This window comes from Notothenia rossii (genome assembly GCF_949606895.1).
Source record: "Notothenia rossii genome assembly, chromosome: 7".
Classification (NCBI taxonomy): Eukaryota; Metazoa; Chordata; class Actinopteri; order Perciformes; family Nototheniidae; genus Notothenia; species Notothenia rossii.
Genome location: NC_136905.1, coordinates 54,196,488 through 54,202,330, shown reverse-complemented (window position 1 = coordinate 54,202,330; position 5,843 = coordinate 54,196,488). Strand labels below are relative to the sequence as shown.

The 5,843-nt window shown below is 41.5% G+C and overlaps 1 long non-coding RNA gene across 2 annotated transcripts in view; it reads left to right on the top strand.

Moving 5' to 3' along the window:
- Positions 1-5,038, top strand: part of LOC307045800 — a 96,380-nt gene extending 91,342 nt beyond the window's left edge. The window contains exons 2-3 of one of the 2 annotated variants that reach the window (XR_013809997.1): positions 4,425-4,717; positions 4,939-5,038. This is a non-coding gene — a long non-coding RNA (uncharacterized lncRNA). Of the gene's footprint in view, positions 1-4,367; positions 4,718-4,938 lie in introns of those variants that run through there. The other variant, XR_013809998.1, reaches the window with a different exon arrangement.
- Positions 5,039-5,843: the final 805 nt, after the last annotated feature.

The window sequence follows — 5,843 nt, the reverse complement described above, 5'->3', positions numbered from 1 at the left end:
CCTCCGTCTGAATGTGGTGCACTTTTGCTAAGTGTTTAGACAAATTGCTCGTTTTACCGCCTTTATATGATAAACTGTTATTGCACTTTTGGTAACGAGCATTGTCCACATCGAGACGGCTAAAGTTTAACCACACCTCGGAGCGCGTTCTCTCCGCCATCTCCTGCTTGTGTGTGTAAACTGCCCCGCCCCCTCGCAAGCAGGCGGGGGAGAGATCTCTCGTCTGAATTGGGAAGATCGAAAATACATTATAGACGCATTTTGTAGTCATATTGCATATTATAAACTGAGTTGGCGACACTAAGACTGCGATATAATGTTTATGTAGCAATAATACATATGACATATGTTTTAAATGTCTCCTGTGCCGATAAAAAAGAGCGATAACGTTGGAGCTTAACGGGGTGTAGAACACATGTGATGACGTCACCAACGAATCGACGACTGAATTAGTTGCCAACTAATTTGGTAATCGATTTTAATCGATTAAGTCGATTAGTTGTTACACCCCTATTGAGAATGTGAACTCCCTTTTCAGCTTTCCCATTTGACTGTGGATAATGAGGACTTGAGGTCACATGCTTAAAGTCATACTGTTCAGCAAATTCTTGCCACTCTCTGCTGTTGAAACACGGTCCGTTATCACTCACTACTGTGGTAGGTATGCCACGTCTGGCAAAAATTGATTTTGAATGTGTTATGACACATGTTGATGATGAGTTTGATAGTAGTGCCATTTCAGGAAAGTTTGAGTAATAGTCAATGACCACTAAATAGTCTTTACCTTTGAGATGAAACAAATTCATTCCAACTTTATCCCATGGTGCTGTTGGCACATCAGTCACCATCATGGGCTCTTTAGTCTGTTTGTTTCTGTGTGTCTGGCATGTGTCACACGTACCAATCAGTCTCTCGATGTCTTTATTTATTCCCGGCTAGAAAACACTGTTTCTCACCCGTCTTTTGCATTTTTCAACACCCAGATGACCTTCATGTATTCTTTTTAGTACTTCCTGTCTCAATGCGCGTGGAATGACAATCCTGTGTTGTTTCAGTAATAATCCATCAACGACACTCAGTTCACCTCTGATGTGGTAGAAGAGCGGACAGGAACCTACAGGCCATCCATTTAGCATATTTGCGATGACACACTGCAGCTCTGTGTCTTTTGCTGTTTCTTCAGCTATCTGTCTGGACTTTGTGTCTGATACAGGAAGAGCAGCAGACACCATGTTCACATGACTTTTCACATCCTCTTCAGTTGTACTCACATAATCCACTGTAGGTGCTCGTGAGAGAGCGTCAGCAAGTATCAGGTGCTTTCCAGGTGTGTAGATCAGCTCAAAGTCATATCTCTGCATCTTCATCATGAGACGCTGTATCCTTGGTGTCATTTCACTTAAATTATTTTTAATGATGGATACAAGTGGACGATGATCTGTCTCTACTGTGAATGAAGGTAGACCATAAACGTAGCTGTGGAACTTCTCCAAGCCATAAACCAGTCCCAGACATTCTTTTTCTATTTGATTATATCTGCACTCAGTCTGTGTCATTGACCTGGAAGCATGGGCCACTGGTTTCCAATGCTCACCTTCAACTTGTAGGAGCACTGCACCTATTCCATCCTTTGAAGCATCTGTTGAAACTTTAATCCTCTTTGTTGGGTCAAAGAATGTCAACACAGGTGCAGTTGTGAGTGTTTTCCACTCTTGTTCATGTTTGACAGTCCATTTAAACTCATTTTCTTAGTGCAGGAGCTCACGGATGCAAGATGTCTTTGCAGATAGGTTTGGAATAAATGTACATATCCTTTATGGCTCTGATCTTTTCTTGGTCAGCTTGTACACCTTGTGCAGAGAGCTTGTCTCCGAGAAAGACAACTTCTTGAACTCCAAACTCGCATTTGCTCTTGTTAAGCTTGAGTCCATACTTGTGTATGCGCTCCAGCACCTTTTTCAGCCTCTCATTGTGTTCTTGTAGTGTAGAGCCCCACACAATGATGTCATCAACATATGCTCGAACACCATCCAGCCCCTCAATGATGTGCTCCATTGCTCTGCGAAATATTTCGGATGCTGAGATGAACCCAAAGGGCAGTCTGAGGAAGCAATATCTGCCAAATGGTGTATTAAAGGTGCAATATTTGGTGCTGCTTTCATCCAGTTTCAGCTGCCAAAAGCCTTGACGCATCAAGCTTTGTGAAGTAGCTGGCACTTGCCATTTCACTTGTGATTTCCTCACGCTTGGGTATCTGATAATGTTCACGCTTGATGTTTTCATTAAGATCTTTTGGGTCCATGCACACTCTTAAATCACCACTTTTCTTCTTTACACAGACCATCGAGTTAACCCAGTCTGTTGGCTCCTCAACTTTTTTTATCACTCCGAGCATTGTCATTCTGTCGAGCTCTTTCTTTAAGCGATCTGTGAGTGGCGCTGGAACTCTTCTTGCAGCATACACAACTGGCTGTGCATTTTCTTTGAGCTGGATTTTGTATGTGAAGGGCAACACACCAAAACCATTAAACACATCTGCTAGAGTCATTTGGTGTACTCACAGTTGTGTTGATGCAATACACTCTCTTGACAAGTTCCAAGTCTTCACATGCTTTATCACTCAGCAGAGGATCAAGTCCATCAGCGACAACAGAGAAAAGTAGGTGGTGCACTTTACCTTTTGAGGTTACCTTTAATATGCACACGCCCAAACTGTTGATTTTATGTCCATTATAATCTTTTAGTTCCTGTTTTCTTTTTTTTATTTGTGGCTTATCTTTCATTGCCTTGATGAAATGACAGGCTCATCAGGTTTGCTTTTGCATCAGTATCATAGTTATTATTGTCCCGTTAATCATCAGTGGAGCTATCACTTTGTCTTCTCTGATTGAATTAATCTCTTTTTGCTCAGTTTCACAGTTCACCATGCCAACAAAAAATGTCTCACTTAAATCATCGTCTTCCACTATGTTTACAGACTTTCCTTTCTTCCTCTCATTTCCTTTTGAGAAGCACTGCTTAGCAAAATGGTTCTGGCCCTGGCAATTAGAGCATTGCTTACGTAATGCCTGACACTGTCGTGGTTTGTGCTTCGAGCCGCAGCGCTTAAAGCTGAATGTCCCTTCTTCCGACCGCTGTGTAGGCCGCGTCTGTGCGCGCCATTTGCCTCGGCTGGAGACCGCACCAACTGCTGCGCCATCACTCACGTTAGCCGCTCCCTCCATCTCGCTGAAAGTTCTGACGTGCATTTGGGACAGCTCGCTTCATTGGAAGATTTGTATAGCTGCTTCACATGTCAGCTCCGTTTCCCTTAGCAGCCTTTCTCTGACCTTTTTATCCTCCACGCCAAAAACGATCTGGTCCCGTATCATGGAGTCCCTCAGCGTAGCAAAGTTGCATGACTGTGCTTTTAGCTTCAGGTCAGTCAGTAAGCTATCAAAAGGCTCATGCTGCTGCACACGTGAACGGAATACATATCTCTCGTATGTTTCGTTCTTTCTGGGAGAGCAGTGGGCATCACATTTCTCGAGCACTTTATCCAGTTTGTCTTTACCAGCCTGCTCTTCATACACAAAAGTATTGTACACTTCTATCGCCTGTGGGCCTGCTATAGAGAGGCGAAGTCCCTCCCCTTCCGGGAGCCTCCATGGGACCCCGGAAGCGGAAAATTATACATTGAAGTCAATGGAGAGAGAAAAGTTATCTTTTGATCCCGTTTGAATTGTGCCACGAATGACACATATGATGTTTGTCAGTCTTAAACAATCATTTCCATGCAAAAAAAGTCACAGTTTGTCGTAAAAATGCTGAAATATAAGACTATGAATAATACGGAACTAGAAAGACTACAAATCCCAAATGCATTCTGGGTCGCGTAAGTGATGTCATAGGCGATAATGCTCCAAGACTGGTTGTGACTCGCAAAGCAAAGAGGAAGAAGAAGACTGATTTATTCCCTCCAATAAATATAAGAGATTGCTCCAATAAATTCACTTTTACAAGATGCCTGTGTGCTTTGTACGAGGTTGTAATCACAAAAGAGATCATACCACTTGCTCGTTCTATCGCTTCCCGTCTGATGAAAGGACCAGGAGTCGTCGGACCAAACATATCAGGTAATATACATGTTTTGCATGGAACATAGTCAAGTTAGCTACCTAGCTAGTAGCGAGCATGTTAGTTAGCATTATATTACATTACTTAGCCTTGTCATTTGTATTAGCCTTAACATGAAGTAAACCAAAATGTTAAACAGTAAGAGTAGTCATGATGGTAAGTATTTTGTGAAACATTTGAAGAGTAGCCTATCGCCCCCTCCACCAGGTGCTAAGGGGGCGGGAGGTAGGCTAACGCCACAGTATCAGCGATCTTTTCTACTTAATGCTATCTGCACAAATGGTTAACATTGACCATTAAAAGATCAGGCAGTTCAGGGAGAGTCGAAGGAAGGAAGGAAGGCAGGCAGCTTTGCATGACATTCTTCTGGACGTGTTTCATTGTGATGATAGTGAGGGTGAGTCAATCTGTTTGTTGGAAAGACAGTAGTTGAGTGATTACTGAGAGAAAATTATTAAAAGAGATAATTATTCAGTGTTGTTACTTTAAAGTGTTGTTACTGACCTTTTTCTCTTTTATTTTCTTTACCTCACCTGTAACTGCTGAGACCCTGAGGAACATGCACACTGGTCTGACCTGCTCTGGCAACCTGATTTCCACTGTACGTAATAGTATTTGGTTATGGTATATTATTTATATACATTCAAAGGCACAATGCACCCCTCAGAGACACACATGTATTGAGTGTGATATTTTGCATAGGTCATGTGAAATCATCTTTACATACTAGAAAACTGTAGGAGCGGCAACTTGTTTTGAAATTGAATTTTTAATATCCGATAATAAAGTTGATCTGTTTTCTTTATTCTTCTCTCTTCCCAGCTCCATCCATCACCATTCTCTGTTCCTGCAGGTCCTGCTTGCTAATCAATATTCATATTTTTTTACACAATTACAAATAAAGTCAATGTATTGTATGACATGAAGTTGTGCTTCATTCTGAGTCAATAATAAATTCATTCTGCCTTCAGCTGCAAAATTATTGTGGACTGCACCGACATCCATGTAGCTGCCCCCCAGTAAGATGAACCAAGCAAAGTTGACATACTCAACATACAGCTGTACTCTTAAGTTTACATGAAGAATTTGTGAAATATTGGTAATAGCAGGTTTAAATGATTATTAGTAATTCATTATATAATTTTCTCATCGTAGATGAGCAGACAGGGAGCAGATGAGAAAAGCAGAATATGCAGCTGCCATTTTCCACATGGAAAAGAGAAAGGGCCAAGTGTATTTGAGTGGACAAAAGAGAAATCCCAAATACGAAAAATTAAATTATACAATTAAAGATATGTATACAAATAAATATATATCCTATATACACCATCATGTATAATGATGGTGTATGATGTAGAAGGAAGTGTGGTAGATAACAAGTAAATATAGTTACATACAGATCCATGTTACAGCAAAAGATGGAATAACTAAGAAGCACGCAGTATAATAATAATTACACGCAACAATTAAATAACTGCTCAGCATCTCCACCACAGTCCCAATCTGCTGTGTCCTGTTTTCCTCCCCTCTGCATAACACCCCATCACACATACGAAACACAACGCAGAGTCCGAGGGTGTTAAGAGTATGTTTATTTAAATGTCCTCCTCTCTACTGGCCAACACAGGGAGCATATGCTGGGTGTAGAATTGTTCCAGGAGGAGATTTCCATGCCATGCAGGGTCTTTGGGGATGGGGATGATGATCCCCTCCTTCGTGGTCCACAG